We start from the raw sequence: 19,147 nt of genomic DNA on the forward strand, positions 1-19,147 counted from the left end.
TTAGCACTCCCTATCTGTCAAACACATATTTCTGTTTTACAAAAGATGAAACTATTTCAAAGCAGCAATGCTAGAACTCCAGTCCCATGAAGAGATCTAAAATTTGCTTAAATAACACACCTTATTAATATCTCACTCCCTTTTTAAAATAGCTTCAAAAATTACACAGGTTTATTTGACAGTGGCTAGCTACATCCACAGAAAAATGAATATAAATTGAACGAGACTCTTTTTACTGTGTAACAGACATATGTTTTTAAATAGTGTAGAAGATGACCAGCACACTTCAAACTGCTACTAATAAATTTATGGCATGCATTTAGATGTAATTTGCATGGAGATTTCTGAGACGGAGAGGCTTATTCTGACCGTTCACAGATTGTCAATATACTGTAACTACCAGAGCTGCCAGGAAAAGATATCTCTATAGAATTAGATGCAATCAATGATTACTTGGGGGCTAAGGTGGGGGAAGGATGCTTGGTACCCATGGCCACTGACATAATGAAGCATTATGAAGGCTTATGTCTTTTTCAAACAATTAATACACACACACGCACTTTCAATATTAAAAAAACCCCATTAGCTTAACTACAATGACTTAAATAAAATTACATTCAACTTTAGCTTGGCCAAGTTAAACAATTTGATTTCTGACAATGAAAAAAGGTTCAGAGTTGTTTTAAATGTTTTATCTCTTTACTTATTTATCTGCATCAGACAGCAATTTAAAGCCATTTACAGTTCATGGATCCACTTAAAACCTGTATTGCTCTGACAAATTTCTGGTACAAAAGTCCTCTATCCCTCCTATTCTATCTGTTCTTATACTATCTTCTAGTCTCAAAAACCTAGTGGGGAAAAAAATAATCTGCTCCATTATGCCTGACACTTCAAGGCCTCAGCCCCAATGTCACCTGTTCAATTACTCATTAGCTAGGTTATAAAACACTGCTGTATGTATGCGTGATTAAAAGAATTAGTAATAGGAAATATAAGGGTACCAAAGAAGTGCTGACCATGCAAGAATAATATATGTGTTTGTGGGTTATGAGAAAAAAATTCTCCTGGAAGGCCCTGTTTCATGTTCAATAGTTTATTGACTCAGTAATATATCAGGTCTCCACCGGTCAGTAATGGTGTTCTTTCTCTAATATGTTCATTAATTAATGAACTTAGTAATTAATTGTACTGAAAAAAAAAAACAGGCTTACTAAATTGTATTCTTATTTTACCATAAAAGGTTTTCTCACATTCACCACCTTTTTTAAATCTCTGTACCGATGTAACACACATTTGCCGTATTTGATTTTATTTTGTCACTTACAGTACAATTAGTAAGAGTAATACATTGTATATACACATACTAGATGAAACTGTGTCATTTGATAGGTTGCTTTATTAAAGCTCATCACCATTTCCATTACAACCCTACCTATCTTCGGTCTAGAGGTTAACAGGTTGCCTGTAAAAACTGGTTTCAGCTTGAACCTGAAATACAATGTTTCAGCCTAAGAGTGGTCCATTTAGCCATTATAAATTATAAGATGGGAAAAAAAAGTTTAGCGGTTTCATGTTTCTTTTCCTTTTCCCTGAGGTAAAGATAGTCTTGATGGCATAAAGGAGATTAAGTCATAAGTCTATCTTTTATACATACGCCTCTCCCCACAAAAAACCACAAGCTTTTCAGAAACATGAAAATGTCAGCTTGTTCCTCAAATAACTAAATGTGAAAAGTCTTCAATAGAGCTGTGTATTTTTATAAAGTAATATGTATTGGCATGAGAAACTCCAAAGATAAGTAGCGTGGCCAAAACATCCAGACTGGCCTCACTTGGCCACTTCTTCTGCAAACGGTGAGTTGATTCCAGGTTGTAATCTGGTTTCACTGATTTCCCATCCCATTGCTGAGAATTCTATACACACTTCTGAATGATGAGGATAACCCCTCAAGCTGCAGGATGTTCATTTGGGACATCCATATTCATATTCTGGTTCACACTCTGGCATGATCTAGGGCATATCACTTTGTTGGCCTGATGCCTACATTCCCTAAACAATAACCAGACACATTAACAGGAAAGTGCTGTTGTCACACTAAACACGACAAAAACGTTGTCACTCTATAGTGATGGAGGCTATTGAAAACCACAAGGAGAATTTAGTCTTTATTTCAGAGATTCATTTTTCACTTCACTCAGTTAATCCCGAATCATTGTAACTACCTCTGATCACTACAACATCCAACATGAAACCAGCGTAATTTGGAGATTCAAAATGTCAGGAATAGCATGTGTTTCTACACACACAGATGGAACATTAACATTCATTAACACAAACGAAAGCATTGTCTTTAAAGACCTTCACAACATAACCAGCATATGTACCGAGCCTTGCAAAGATATAATCTGAATTATTAATAGTTTCTTTCTACTGGTTTTCAATAGCATTTAACTTAGGCATACAAGTCACTGACAGTTTGTGCAGCAGGCTCAGAAATGACCCAGAACGGCAGCAGGAGATGAAAGGGACACAGATTCACTGAAAGCTTTAATGCAAACTCTCCATTCCCCAGTAGCAGGATTTTAAGTTACAGAGGGGATAAAACAATTGTACTCGGTGTGCTTGTAGGAAGTGGCGTGGATTGGTGTAACTGTGACAGGACATTTGTTACTGCTTAATTTGAAAGAGGTGGGCTGGGGAGTAGGGATAACAGAAAGATCCTGGGTGAGTTTGCAGCAGCTAAATATTGTAGGTAAATATTTTATACTACTAAAAAATAGTATAAAAATCCAGCGGTGTAGCAACTCCAAGCAGAAACAGAAATCTTTCCTGACTAAGGTCTTCCACAGATACTCCTCCAAGAAAAAGACAAGGAAAGGAAAAGTAACAATTTACCTTGCATAGTGAGAAGAAAATCAGATACAGGCTCTCCCTGTACCAGCTAATAGGCAACTCTGTATTTAGATGACAACTCACAGGTAAATGCCCTTCAGTAGGCAACAAACATGGTATTCTACAGTGATTATGTTCTACCATGTTAATGGTCTGCAGATAATAGTACTCTGGCATTTTTCTATGTCCTTTCCACTGAGTTCCTAACATAATGCTCCTTGCTTTCCTACCAAATTACAGTGGCCCTTGAGGACCAGTGGAGGAAATGGACTGGATTTCAGCAGAATCACTTTAAATAGTTTACACAAGTGATTCCTTAAATCCTAAAGCAATGCTATTAAGGTTTAAGAACAAAGTACATGTATACAAGAATAAATTAATGTTTTTATAATTGATACTGAAACATTCAGAAAAATCCTGCTGCTCTCTTTGAGATCTTCTTCCTGTAGAGTGCAATGCAGAAAGAAGGGAACTTCACTTAGTATTGAAGCATGTGGTCTAGTATACATAAGTGTAAGTTTGTACGGCTAACTTAAAAGATGTTAGACCTCATTTCTGTGGGTTTCCCCCAGACCAAGCATATTCATTTAACATAGTTTGGGTGATTTAATTATACCTAACAAGTAAATATTATTCACATATTAATAGGAACAGCCTATAGCAGTAATGGAAAATCAATGTCTGGTTGTTTTACGGAGCTTCCAAGAGATAAAAAGCAATAACCTATCACAAATGAGATCACAGTGTGGGAGAAGGAGTAGAACATGTAAAGAAGAGATACGATTCTTCCTTTGGAGTTCTTACAAGTGACCACAAAAGATGGAAGCAGTTTAAAATGATGCAACATTCTGGAGGGACAGGTGTTTTGCACCTGAATTTTAATAGTAAATCTAACAAAAATTCTCATTGTACTTTGTCATGAGGCTTGTTAGAGTCTTATGAGGTTAAATAGTGTCTTCCTAAAGTTTCAGTTATTCCTTCTAAACAGTGGGCAGTGTTTAATAGAGCCTTGCTCTTAATATCCTTGCCTCATTCTCTGATGTACAAAAAGGTATTTAAGAAATGTCTCCTATCAAGCCACCTATGATATCGTAGAATCAAAGAAGGGTTTGGGTTGGAAGGGAATTAAAGAACATCTAGATCCATCCCCCAACCATGGGAAGGGACACTTCCCACTAGGTCAAGTCGCTCAAAGCCTCAGTCAACCTGGACTTGAACATCTCTACGGACAGGGCTTGCACAACTTCTCCGGGCAATTTGTTCAAGTGCCTCACCACTCTCACAGGAAAAAAATTCTTCCTAATATGTATTCTAAACTAACCCTTTTTCACTTTAAAACTGTTATCCCTTGTCCTCTCACTATACTCCTGGATAGAGAGCCCCTCCCCATCTTTCCCATAGTTTCTTTAAGTACAAGAAGGCTGCTATATGGTCACCCCAGAGCCTTCTCATCTCTAGACTAAACTACCTCAACTCTCTCTGTCCTTACATGGGAGCTGTTCTAGCTTTCTGATCATCTTTGTGGTCCTCCTTTGGACTCACTCTTAACAGAACCACATCCATCCTGTGATGAAGACCTCAGAACTGAATGCAGTACTCCAGGTGACATCTTACCAGAGCAGAGTAGAGCAGAAGAATCACCTCCCTGGACCTGCTGGTCACACTTCTTTTGACGTAGGCCAGGATATGGTGGGCTTTCTGGGCTGCAAGTGCACACTGCCAGCTCATGTTGAGCTTCTCATCCACAAACACCCCCAACTCCTTTTTTTTAGGGCTACTCTCAATCCATTATATCCACCATACGAGGAATCATTGTGCACGTGAATACATAATAGAGTCCACTATACTCACTCTCTTTGCAGGGAAGTTCCATCTACCTGGCTAAAGCATCTACCTACATTTATCCTATGGAGCTCACACAACCTAAGTCCACTATTACTAGTCACAGGACTAGAAAGCCTGAAGATGATTTGGCCCAGGGTTTGTGAAATTTTTTAGTGAGACTTCAAACCAGCAAACTGGTGCCTAATTACAGTTCCTTACAGTTGCATTAAAATCAGTAAGACGCGTGAGCATGAACTCTGAATAAATTTATTAGTAAGAATGCCCGGGTTTTTATACACACACAAATACATGCATGTATACTTGAAATTTAGACTTTGTATAATGTGGTAGTTCATATGTTTTCTGCATTGTAGCAATAAGGACAAGAGCTTGCCATATCTAAGTGGCAGAATAAATGACCCTGTTTACGGCATTAAAAAAGAGAAAAAGTTCTAATGGTGTATGTCATAATTCTAATGGTGTATGAGATATTTCAGTGAAATGCTGCGAAGTATTGGAGAAGTTAGAGCCAAAAACACCTTTTGCAGCTTATCTCTCACTTTAAGAAAACACAACCCCAACATATAAAATTCATTCTTTTCCTTCCACTGCCAAGCAGTTATAATTCAGTATTAGAATTTTGATAATACCGAATTTTGAACTAATATTTTATTGAAAGTAAATAGCACTGTCACCAGGAAACTAATGTAAAGCCATACAGTAGCTGGTCTCCAGAGATGATGGCACATCAAAATAGTTGTCCAAAGTTAATGAGCAAGAGGTTGGTAAGAAACACAGAGATCTGCTCTTCTGTTGCTGTATCTTGACTCATAACATGAAAGGACATGAAGCAGCAGACAACAGGTAAGTCCTGCAAATGTTCCAGCATGTTTTTCATGGAAAGCCTCCTCTGTCATTAAATTTTCCTTAACATTTCCTGGTTAGAAAATGAAGAAGATAAAATCCGTCTATATAAATACACACTATTGCTCAGAGCAGGATTGTAACACACTACTGTTTTGGGTTAGGGTTTTTTCCTTTCTTTTTCAGAGCATGTATTACAAGCTCCATACATAGCTCTCAGAAAAATCTACAACTTTACTACAACTCTTTACTACTTCAAGAATCTCAATAATTTTTTTTCTCTTGTCAATTAATGTATTTCCTTTAAAGAATACAGCATAAATTCTGCTGTGTAAATGGCAAAAAGATCCCAACAAAATTATACTATTTTTAATAGCTGGTAAATCAAGAGTACAATAGAGCTTGTTTTAATTCATAACCATTTGCACACTACCCATAGGAAATGCACAATATGACCTGTCTATAGTTAGCTTGGTATGTATTACAGTGAATTGCCATGGTTTAACCCCAGCTGGCAACTAAGCATCACCCAGTCAATCGTTCACTGTCCCCTTGTGGGATAGGGGAGAGAATCAGAAGGGTAAAATTTAGGAGATTCATGGGTTGAGATAAAGCCAGTTTGATAGGTAAAGCAAAAGCCACGCACAGAAGCAAAGCAAAATAACCACTTCCCATTCGCAGGCAGGTTCATCTCCAGGAAACCAGAGCTCTATCACATGTTGACAGTGACCTGGGAAGATGAATCTCACCACGTTCAATACATGGAATGCCCCTTCAGTCAGTTGGGGTCAGCTGTCCTGGCTGTATCCCCTCCCAACCTCTGTGCACCCCTAGCCTCCTCAGTGGTGGGCTGCTGTGAGAGGCAGAACAGATCTTGATGCTGTATGAATGCCGCTCAGCAACAGCCAAAACATTGGTATATTATCAACACTATTTTCAGAACAAAACCGAAACATAGCACCATGCCAGCCACTATGAAGGAAAGTAACTCTATCCCAGCCAAAATCACCACAGCATTTTTTTTTAGTACATAGTACCTAAACAAGATGATCACCAAAACTTGGATGTGGGCAATAAAAAGCCCAGTCATTAACTTTGAGCTAGGCTTCAGGATGCTTTTTATATTTCAGACCACAAATTTGTACCCTCATTGAATTGCTCACACATTTGACAAGACTTAGAAAAACAGCTACAGATGTTGTGGGCCACCAAATACATTCATAATTCATTGTTGACAGATAATTGCATTTACAGTGTTATGAGGCAATCACTAGAAGTCAGAGCATGAGTAAATTTCACTAATTGTTTAAGTTTGTGAGCATAAAAAAAGAAAATTTTGTTTTTTGAGAACAAGAATGGTCCAGCCCATCCTCCACATTTTGCAGCTGTCTATAGCTTCTTTCTGTGCTTTACAGTGTTTAATTGCTGAACCTGTACTTCTTTGGATTACAGAAAAACACAGTGCATGAGATTGTAAAGTTCATTTCAAGAGAAAAACATTCTTTTCCAAACAACTCACAAAAAGAAAAGGGGGGTGAAGAGTGAAATCTCTATTAAAATGAGAAAAGTAGACACACAGAAATCACTACACCTTTCCTTTCTTCTCCTAGTCTGGAGAAGAGAAGACTGAGAGGCAATCTTATCAATGCTTATAAATATCTGAAAGGTGAGTGTCAGGAGGACAGGGCCAAAGCCTTTTCAGTGGTGCCCTGCAACAGAACAAGGGGCAGCGGGCACAAACTGGAACACAGAAGTTTCACTTGAACCTGAGAAAAATCTTGTTTGCTCTGAGGGTGATGGAGGACTGGAATAGCCTGCCCAGAGAGTAATCTCCTCCTCTGGAGATATTAAAAACCTGCCTGGGCATGTTCCCTTGCAATCTGCTCCAGGTGAACCTGCTTTAGCAGGGGCATTGGACTAGATGATCTAGAGGTCCTTTCCAGTCCCTGCTATTCTATGGTTCTGTGAATATGCTTTGCATTTGAATTGTGTTTAGCATCCATGCAACGCAACCAGGCTTCCAATCTCTCTCCCATTCAGAGATAACCAAATATCTTCTAAGTTTTTCACTCCATTGAAATATTTTATTAGCAATTTCACATCACACTGTATTAGTATTGTTTCTTACTTGTATTTGTTTTCAGTAATACAGTTTGAAAGGTACTGATATTTCTATATTTCTCTGAGGCATTCAAGAAAACAGTTACTAATACAATATGAAGGGAAGGATGCTAACAAGAGAGAAAGCTGTTAATAGGATAAAACAGCGTTTCCTGGAATAAAGACAACCTACCCTTTAAGCATTTTAGAAAACCATTTTCAGCTCTTCTTGAGAAAGACATGGTAAATGAATAGGGGATAACAAAATAAGGGAAAAAAATAAATTTTTAATGCTGCATTTAAGTTAGGAGTCATTCTTCAGTTCTACTTCAGATACTTCAAGAACTGGAAAACTGAGTCAATGAATGCTACCTAGATTTTTCTAAAGAAAACAAATATAACACAGAATAGCTTTGCAATTTTCCAGGAACTTCCTGTAGCCCATGTTCATGCTGGCTCTACATATTGAACTCACAGTACTGCCAATGTGCTGTTGACTGCTGGTACAACATCACAATATGTTTCTATAGCATGTAAAACTAGCTTGAGGTTCCTAGGCATCAAAGGCAAAGTTGTTTGCATTTAAAAAATTAAGACTGACAAGTGCTTCTTTGCTTAAAATTTGAACAAAAACACATGGCTGATTTGAGAATGAGATTTCTTGTGCCTGACAGCACATTAGCAAATGTAGCCATTTTTCTTACAGATGAAAACCAGATCCACGGTATGAAACCAACAGTATCAGTCATTGGATTTCAGCCACACCCTTTATCAAGGAAACAGCCAGTACTAGACAGGTACCCAACAATGTGATGGATGCACCTGCTAAAAACCTCTCATACCCTCCTCTACCCATGACTCTTTTGGAAATTAACATTGCTAGCTCCATGCAGCTCTTCACCTCAAGTAAGCACAACTGTGGTCTGCTTTAGAAAGCAAAGGAGGCAATTCATTTCCACTGGTTTTACCATCCTGTCCACACTGGACCCATCATCCTCTGCCTCTGAACTGAAAAACTGAATGGTTTACTATTTCTACATCATCCTTGCGTAAAACATTATTGCTTTTGTATGAAAAATGGAAATTATTCCCCAAACTGAAAAATGTTTTTTTAGCCATTGCTGGTAAAAAATATAACCATTTTTCTTTCTATAAACTTTACTGACACCTCTGTAGGTTAAAAAAAGATCCTAAAAACTCTCTGCTGGTAACTATATAAGATAAAGTATACCAAGATTCCCATACTGTGGTACCAGTCTTACTATTCATAACAGACTTCCATTTCCTTACAGCAAATGTTTTTAGAAGACAGTTGCATAAACTAATAACACTTGAAACTTGAGATGTAAAAAATCAAAACTAAATAAAGCTTTTCCCAAAAGGAAAATTTTCCGACGGTATCCTAAAAGGGACATTGAGCCTGCAGAAGTAGCATGCATATAGAAGGAAATAATCAACATTTTTTGGTCACGTTATTGGGTCAGTAATCCATGAAAGAAGATTTTATCAATAGATTATAAAAGGTTCAAAATAGTTATTTAAATATATTAAATCAAATATCTCTCCTTTATATACTTTTTCTACTGAAATTAATCAGAAGATGATGAGCAAATTTAAAGTCTTAAAGGTCATCAGATAACTAACTTGTTCTCAGGACTAGTTTTATTTAGTCTTGAACAGTTGCAGTCTGTCCAGTGAAAACTATAGGTGAAAACACATAAATATGTAAAAACCTTTAATGCATAAATAAGGGACCTTACAAGAAAAACAGATATGTCCACACAAAATGAGGTTGGTAAAATCAGTAGTTAGATTTTTTTTATTTTCTACCCTTTTTTTCTTTAAGTCAAAAGAATCAGCAAAATCTGATTTAAACAAAGTAAAATGCACTGTGGCGCCTAGAACAGCTATTCCTTTGTGTCCCTTTATTCAGGAATTCTCCTCTAAAAATATCACAAACACATTGTTTATTGTGTAATCTGCTCTTCAGGAAGACTTCACTTTTCAAGCTTTTCTTTTCCTTCTCAGATGTTACTTCCTTCTGTATTATAAATGATGGGCTTCCAATTTGGCAAAAAAACCTCCATGGATTTAGGCTGCACTGTACTGTATTTTAGCCAGTGAAGATAAGTTTGAGTTGTACAGAAGCTGCATAAAAAAAGTTATCAGGAAAGATTTTATTGTTCTGAAAATAAGTGTAATGAATTAAAATTTATTAGAAAAGTTTGAGTATTTTCTAAAATGTATAATCTTTTCTGTCTCATCAAGATCAACACTCTGTACTATGCATTGTGTTTTAAAGTTATATCCTGAAGCAATACCTTCTCATTTAATCAATTAAAGATTCAGTCCTGCACTGTTCCTTCAGTGGTCAACTCTGTCAGCCACAAAACTGATACTGTAAGCAAATAAGAACAAGAGGACCACACCTCTTTTTTTTTTTTCTTTCCCCAAAAATGCTGGACTAGCAGGTGAAACTTTTTCTCTTCATTAGATAATGTTGTTAACTAAACATATATTTCTTGTATTCATGTATCATCTTCTAAATTTTGCTTATTCAACACTTTCTGTACACAAAGCCATTGAATTTTTGCACAAAGGTTTGCTAACACATAATCTATCCCTTCAGCTCATGTATGTGAGAGAAGAATTCCAGTAAGTGTGAAATAGATAAAATATATTTCCTTGGCCAGAATGGAACATGATTATATATATAACCACTTATTAAGAAAGAGAGAGAGAGAGAGAGAGAGAAAGAAAACGGGGAAAAAAGGAAAAAAAAATGTTATTAGTTTTCTCAGAAGGATTTTCTTTTATACATAGCTTTATCCTATAATTTTGTCCCAGTTGGGCACACTGCCTAAATTTAAACACAAACAGTCAAGCAATGAAGAAACATTACCACATTTACTGTGAACAAAAACTCCCAGTTGTACAGTGAAATTTTAATACATTTCAACTTATCTCTTTTACTAATGGGGAGAATACAAACCCTGCAGGAATTCGCTCTGCAAACTGGTAATTACAGTAGACTCACTTTTTTATAATGCATATGTATAGTCAGACACAAGAACCATCGCTGCCCTTTTGATGTAGGTTACAATAGGAATGTTTAAAAAAATCATGAAAATCTACAGCAATTCTAAAGGAATGCATGATTTCATGGGAAGTTGTCCTTTAGCTATACTCAAGAACAGAAATATACATAACACAATATAATATACATAGATTTATTTGCTTTTATAAACTGAAGCACAAGCTTTATCAGCTTGTTCTTTTATTCAAGTGGTTTGTTTATTTCCCAATGTACAGAATAAATCTGCCCCTACTGATACAAAGCTGGTCTTGCCATTCTACATCTGTATAAGCTCAGAAAAAGAATTTTTTTCTCTCAGGCCTCTCCCCTTACTCAGGCTACAAATTTAAATAGCCTTCTTTTCAAATGTGTGTCTCATTAAATCATTACAACACATTTAACAGCACTATTTAAATTGCATAGATTTACAATATGCAATGTCCAACACAGCCAAGATAGGATACGCTGTTTCTTGCAGAACATGTTTGAAGTGTACACAAAGACAGATTTAATTTTAATCCAAGGCAGTGTGAAATCAAAGTAAGATCTACTGCCACTGTCATAAATAGGGACTATATTTATCTTTAACATAACAATGACAAGACAGAGCTATATGTTAACCAAAAATAGAACAAAGTACAAGACAACTAAGTCCTGCAAAAAAATCCCCCATACCTCCAGGTCTTTTATGGTCTACATTGTTTTTATTAAATGCCTATCAACCATGCCACTTGACTCTGCAAATACTTGCACTCACACTGTTCATGTAGACTCATATTCATACTCTTCTCTTTAAAGACAGGAAAAATTCTTCTTACACAACTCGATAAACAGTTAAATCATCACATGCTCTAAGTACAACACACAAAATATAACATCAGAATTTCAGTTTCTGAAGTTCCCATAAAGAGGTAGAACTTCAAAATTGCCAGAAGAGCAAGCCAAATATTTAGCAGTTAAATTTAAAACTGATTTGTCAATACAGTTTACACTTGCCTAGCATCTCTTTGAGCCAAATGCTGTATATTCACAAGTTTGCAACACTCAGCTTGGTAGAAACAAAATGTGCTTGTTTCTGTTAAGTAGGTATTGCACGTAGGTATTGTGTGTTATGTGGGTTGGACAGTAACAGGAAATATTTACAACTTTCTCTTACTATGGAACAGCATGTTCACAACTGAAAACAGTAACAGGTAAAGTCACTAGACTCCCAGGCTTCATTCTCTAAGCAGAAAAAGTTGCTGGACTCCAACTGTCTCACAGACGTAACCCTCTTTTCCAGAGATGGCTGCTTTTAGCAATGAAATTATTCTTTCATTAAAAACGTGAGTTCTTAATAACTGTGGAATCACTTCTTCACACTTTTCTTTAATAAGAGACTCCATCTCATTCAGTACTAGGGGGTTGGGTACAATGTGAGAAAGGAATATCACTGAAGAAGGGTGCTACACTAGGATTATTAACAAAAGAGACTAAACTTTATGTGTGTATTCACAGTAAGTATCTCAATCATTTCTAAGAGAAAGTGATATCTTCAAAACGTTAGAAGGAAAGAGAGTGAGAAATACGTGTGCCAGCAGGTCTGCAAATGTAAATATTCCTTATAGTAACAAAATTAATTCCTACAGAGTAGAAGATAAATGTTGTATCACTTATGGTTCTGGCTGATGCAACACTTCAGATGTGCTTAGTCAGCAAGTCTCCATTGAAAGCCTCAAAGAGAGGTAACACAAACTCTTCCTCTGAAAATACCTACACCACTGTGCATCATAATCAACGTAACAACTTTATTACAGTGGTCTGTCTTCGGATGAGCAGAGGAGATATGCAGAAGCATACTCTGTGCTAGAACTCCACCGAATTTCCAGATTTCAGAACCAGTGGAGGGACAAACAAGAGAAAACATATCCCAGACTAAGACTCTTTTTGGGTAGAAGGCACCAGATGTAGTCACATTTCTAAATGGAAGAAACAGTATCATTGCAACAAATATGCAGGAACAGGGCTACTGTCCTCTTCCTGAGTTACCACTTTCATTTAATTCTCAGGGATTCACAAAAAAAAAAAAAAAAGAAAATCTAATCAAATGGAAAAAGAAATTGCTCCTTTTAATGTATTGTCATATGCTAAAAGGAACAATACCTACTTTTAACAATTTTTAATAAAATAAAATTATGATACTAAAATCAGTTGTACTAAATGTGAAGCTGTGAGACATTTTGGTATAAAGGCTTTATGTAACAAAAGCGTTCCACATTACTTACAGTGAACCTTGTCATTTATTTCTTGACACTTTGCAATTTTTAGTGCTTGTTTTGATTTGGGATGCAATGTTGGAAAAGTGTATGACTTTCAATATATGCACAGGTTTTGTGGATCTTCACATTAAGTAACTTTCTTCTTCTTTATCACTCCCTGTTTTTAAAACGTTACGTGAGTTCTGCCATCATTGGCTATAAACTGTTCAGGGACAATAGGTGAGGAAGGAGAGGTGGTGGGGTAGCCCTGAATGTTAGCCTTGAGCACAATGATAGTGATTATGGGTTTCAGTGTGTATGGGTAAAAATCATCAGAGCACCCAATAAGGCAGATATCACAGTGGGATTCTGCTATAGATCACCTAGCCAGGAAGAGGTTGATGAGATATTTTACAAGCAATTGGGAGAAGTCTCACGATTGCTAGCCCTTGTCCTTGTGGGAGACTTCAACTTACCAGATGTCTGCTGTAAGTATAATACAGCAGAGGGGAAATGATCTAAGAGGATCATGAAGTGTGTGAAGTCAACTTCCTGACACAATTCATGATTGAAACAACTATGGAAGGTGCTCTGCTGGACCTGCTGCTTGTTATCAGAAAAGACCTTGTGGGAGATGTGACAGTTGGAGGACACCTAGGGCACAGCAATCACAAGACAACAGAATTCTCAGTTGTAGGAGAAGTAACAAGGGGGGTCAGTAGAACAGCCACCTGAGACTTGTGGAGGGCAGACTTTGGACTGTTCAGAAGGCTGGTTGGTAAAGTTCCATGGCTGACAGTCCTTAAGGGCAAAGGAGCCTACAAGGGCTGGATGCTCTTTAAGAAGAATTCCTGGCGGCACAATAGCAGGCTGTCCTCGTGTGCCAGAAAATGAGCTGGAGGGGGAAGAAAACCAGCCTGGCTGAGCAGAGAGATCTGAGTGGATCTCAGAAAAAAGAGAGATGTATTTGAGCTTTGGAAAAAGGGGCAGGCACCTTGGGAGGACTACAGGGATGAAGTGAGATCATGCAGAAAGAAAATCAGAAAGGCTAAAGACCAATTAAAACCTAGATTGGCCAATTCTGTGAAAGATAGCAAAGAATCCTTCTACAAATATATCAACAAGAAAAGAGGGACCAAGGAGAATCTCCATCCTTTACTGGAAGCAGGGGGGAACAATAGTGACAAAGGATGAGGATAAGGTTGAGGAGCTTAATGCTTTCTTTGCCTCAGTCCTTAATAGTAGGTAAGATGTTCTTTGGATACCCAACCTCACAAGCCAGTAGACAGGGAGAAAGAGTAGAACAAAGCTCCCCTGATCCAAGCAGAATACTTAGATATCTGCTAGGCAAATTAGACATTCATAAGTCTACAGGGCCGGAGGGGATCAACCCAAAGGTATTAAGGGAGCTGGCAGAGGTACTTGCCAAATCCCTTACCATGATCTACCAGCAGTCCTGGCTGACTGGGGAACTTCTGCTTTACTGGAGGCTGGCAAATGTGACGCCCATTTACAAGAAGGGCCAGAAAGAGGATCCTGGGAAATACAGGCCTGGCAGTCTAACCTTTGTGCCAGGGAAGGTCATGGAATGGATCATCTTGAGTGCTATCTCACAGCACACACAAGACAACCAGGTGATCAGGCCCAGTCAGCATGGGTTTATGAAAAGCAGGTCCTGCCAAACTAACCTGATCTCCTTCCATGACAAGGTGATGGATGGATGAGGGAAAGGGTGTGGATGTAGTATACCTGGACTTCAGTAAATCCATTGACACTATTTCTCACAGTATCCTCCTTGAGAAACTGGCTTCAACTGGCCTGGACAGGCGCACCCTCTGCTGGGTTAAAAACTGGCTGGATGGCTGGGCTCAAAGAGTGGTGGTAAATGGAGTTAGATCCAGCTGGAGATGGTCACAAGTGGTGTCCCCCAGGGCTCAATGCTAGGTCCAGTCCTGTTCAATATCAATGATCTTGATGAAGGGATTGAATGTACCCTTAGTAATTTAGCAGATAACAGTAAGTTGGGAGGAAGTGTTGATCTGCTGGAGGATAGGGGGACTCTGCAAAGGGATCTGAACAGGCTAGATTGATGGTTTGAGGCCAATGGGATGAGGTTTAACATGATCATCATTTAAGAAGGCCAAATGCAGAGTCCTCCTCTTGGGACACAGAAACCCTGTGCAGCACTACAGGCTTGGGGAAGGGTGGCTAGGAAGCTGCCTGGCGGAGAAGGACCTGGGGGTGCTGGTCAACAACCAACTGAAAATGAGCCAGCAGTGTGCCCAAATGCCCAAGAAAGCCAGTGGCCTGTATCAGAAATAGCGTGGCCAACAGGACCAGAGCAGTGATTCTACCCCCATACTTCGCACAAGTGAGGCCGCATCTCAAACACTGTGTCCAGTTTTGGGCCCCTCACTACAAGAAAAACACTGAGGTCCTGGAGTGTGTCCAGAGAAGAGCAGTGAAGCTGGTGAAGGGGCTGGAAAAAATGAGGAGCGGCTGATGGAACTGGGGTTGTTTAGCCTAGAGAGAAGGGACCTGAGGGAGACCTTATCACTATCTACAACTACCTGAAAGGAGGCTGTAGAGAGGTGGGTGTTGGTCTCTTCACCCAAGTGATAGGTGATAGGACAAGAGGGAATGGCCTCAAGTTGCGCCAGGGGCGGTTCAGACTGGACATTAGGAAAAATGTCTTCACCAAAAGGGTTATCAAGCACTGGCAGAGGCTGCCCAGGGAGGCAGTTGAGTCTCCATCCCTGGAGGCACTTAAAAGACGGGTAGATTAAGTGCTTAGAGATATGGTTTAGTAGTGGACAGGTACAGTTGGGCTTGATGATGTCAAAGGCCTTTTCCAGCCTAGTGATTCTATGGTTCTATGTAACATCTGAACAGGCATGGGCCTGAAGAAGAAAACTAATCAAACTAATCAAAACTCAGATGTTTGCAATTTAAGGAGATAGTCCTTATTGTGACCTGAGACAATATAACGTAAATTGCTGACGGTGAAGTTAGAATAGATTTTATGTTGGCAAAATGCATGCATTACTTTTATAAACAATTAATGTTAACACAAACCCTAAAAGTAGGAAGCAGGTGCTCAGGGTCACTTTGGTGCAATGACTGAATTGGACACAACTGCTTATGTTGAAATTGTTGGGAAGACACGGAGTGACAGTGGGACCTGCTCTTCAGTGACCAGCGAGGCATGAAGGAAGAGGGGCAGAGGGAAGAGGGCGCAGTGTCCTAGGGATAACAGAAACAGTTTCTTTCTTATTTGTTTAACTGAAGGCTGTCTGAAAAATCTGTATCTGTTTAAAACATAAGAGGCAGTAAGCAAGGAAGGAATAATTTTTAACACAATACCAAGAATACCAACACAGTGTACAAACCTTACCCCACAGTAGTGTTGCTTTTTATGCATGTCACCAGTCTTGTAAACATCATCTCCTTCTGTGCTATTCCTGCATATTTAATGCTATGTAGATAAGACATGTTCAGTGCAGCTATCATTTATAGAGGTTTACACGATGTGCATTCATTTGTACAATGTCCCGAGACTGAGACTTCCATGTAATCAAATTCTTAGCTGTTCATACATTTGTGGTGGACTGGATCCAGCCTTTTACCACAGTTTCTGTCACAGTAACTTACCCCTGAGCAACAAATTTAAAGCAAGTAGTCAAGAAATGCCGTATTCTTTGCTTCTGATCATAGGAATTCAGTACTATTGTCTTGCATAGTTTACAGTAATTGTAGCTGAATGGGGCCAAATGGTTACCAAATTGTTTCTGAAAGGTCAATATGGTCTCTTTTGGTTTTGCATTTAAGGAAAAGAGGGGGATGGGGAAGACAACAGGTAATTCATTAGGAAAGCATATTCATATAGACAAATAGGAACTCTGGTGTTTAAATACAGAATCAGTTTTTCTCCTAATCTCTTATTTCATAATACCTTATCTTCATCTACATGTATTTATTTAAAACCAGTCAAGGAGAACTTGGATGGCAGACTGCACCCAAGGGAAAACCGGCAGTCTAATAACACAATTTTATTTTGTTTGGATTTTCCATTGCTTTTGGTTTTATTCAGTGACAGGAGCAGTCACCAGTCTGACTTTGATGCTATCCACTTCCCTCACACTACTAGCTGAATTTATACCTTGAAATACATGCTAAAATATTACCTTTGGCCCTTGAAGTCTTGTATATACAGTGATCTAAGACAGATCAACCAATGGTAGTTAAGGTTTTGCCGCAACAACCTGTTCTTGTTTCTCAGAGCTGCAATAAAGAAAGTCATATTCCCAGAATATTCAAACTTCCACAGTTCTGCAGAAAGAGCACACCAACTGATGGGGAACAATTTCTAATTTTTTATTTTTTTTAAATAAAATAAGCTATTTTACTAAATAAAACTGATCAATTTAGATATACGTATCCAGCAGAGGATGACAACAAATATACAGATGTCCCAAGAACAATCCAGCCACCCCATTCAGAAAAATGTATTTTAATATGCTGCATTAAAATAACAGCAACTTTTGCCTCTTGACACCTTGCATTGTCTGTGAACCCATTTATCTTGCAGATTATTTTGATAACAGAAATAATACAGTCTTCATTTGTACCCTGTATTTATCAGAATCTGATTGTCCATTTTCATTTGCCAGTGTTCAGCACCTTTGAAAATCAAGCAACACACATCCTCACAGACAAAGAAGTCAATGCATTTAGTGAATTCTCAGCTTCCTTTACAAGTTTTCTTCCAACTTTTGCCTAGAAGAATATAATATGCAGGATATGTTTACAATTTATTTCACTTTGCCTGCTGTCAAACTGGTGATAGATCATGCTAAATCTAGCATCAGCTACAGTAATCCTGCTGCTACTCTGTACATGAAGTGCTAAGCATGGGCTCTGCAAACAGGAATGCTCTCACTCCCTTTGCAAAGATCGGTCTGCAGGCTCTAATCCAGCATGTATACTTAGGCACACATGCCGTGCTCGTGCTAAGCCCTGTATTTATTTCTGTCATAGCACCCAGCAGTTTATTACAGACAAAATTTACTTGGTCACCATTTCACATGTAAATGGTTTGCAGCAAATATAAATAATGTGCACATTTGTGGAAAAAGTAGACTAGGCTGGTAGAACACAAAACAGCTTAGTGTATGCAGAAAACTGGCCCAGAGCCTCTTCCCATTGCAATCAACAGGAGAGCTGTCCTGTTCCACTGAAGGTAGAATCAGCCTGTAACAGTGTTTGCTTTTTTTTGAACTAGTTTTATGAAATACAGCAACTTGAATCTCTGTTAATAAAAATCTCCCTTCCCCTATCCTATAAAAATCAGAGATTATTATACCAGGATGCATTTCTAAACTATATCTGCTTTGTCGCCTACTGCAAACGTATCTGCCCAAGAGAGTGCAAAGCTATTAGCCTAACTATCTAACAGATAGGATCAAATTCCACTCTCAGTTTACATTTTGATGCTCCTATGGCAGGAGGACTGCACAGGGACACTTAAATGTATGGTAACAATAGCAGGTACCAATGCTACTCCTTACTCATTGACATTGCTATAGCTGTCTCCTCCCTAGCAAATTCAGCAGCACAGGCTTTTTCTCTCACCCTTACTGTTGCAAATGCCATTCACAAACCTCCTGCTTTCATTCACCTCCACATACGTGCACAGCATCAGCAACTGTACAGAAAACACCTGTCTGTGCACAAGAAGAGTTAAATCAGCACAGTCAACCTTTAACTGCAACTTTTTTCTTCTGCAGGACAAAGGCACAAGCCAGATGGAACGGGTTACTCCGTTTAGACCTCAGGGTCTACATGATGGACAACACAAGCATAAAATAAGCATGCACATATAGAGAGGACTAAATTCAGCTCCAAGAATCTCATGTGTCACCTCGTTACAGCCGGCGGATTTCCATGATGAAAAGTTCAAGTCAAAATGAGACAAATGGGAGACATTTTTAGCATTTTTGCGAGAGTTTCACTAGGTCATAATTAAAAACATCATTTAGCCTAGCACAAATTAGTGATTGGTAAAACTAAGATGCAACCACAAGCACAGACGCTTTCTCCACTCTACTTACCACTTAATCCTCTTTAGTGTGAAAACTGGTCTGGAAATTGC

General features: G+C 38.4%; 1 protein-coding gene across 14 annotated transcripts in view; it reads right to left on the reverse strand.

The window, feature by feature from the left end:
• BNC2 (basonuclin 2) overlaps window positions 1-19,147 on the reverse strand; it is a 356,783-nt gene that overhangs the window by 143,357 nt on the left and 194,279 nt on the right. The window lies entirely within an intron of this gene.

This window comes from Cuculus canorus, chromosome Z (genome assembly GCF_017976375.1).
Source record: "Cuculus canorus isolate bCucCan1 chromosome Z, bCucCan1.pri, whole genome shotgun sequence".
Classification (NCBI taxonomy): Eukaryota; Metazoa; Chordata; class Aves; order Cuculiformes; family Cuculidae; genus Cuculus; species Cuculus canorus.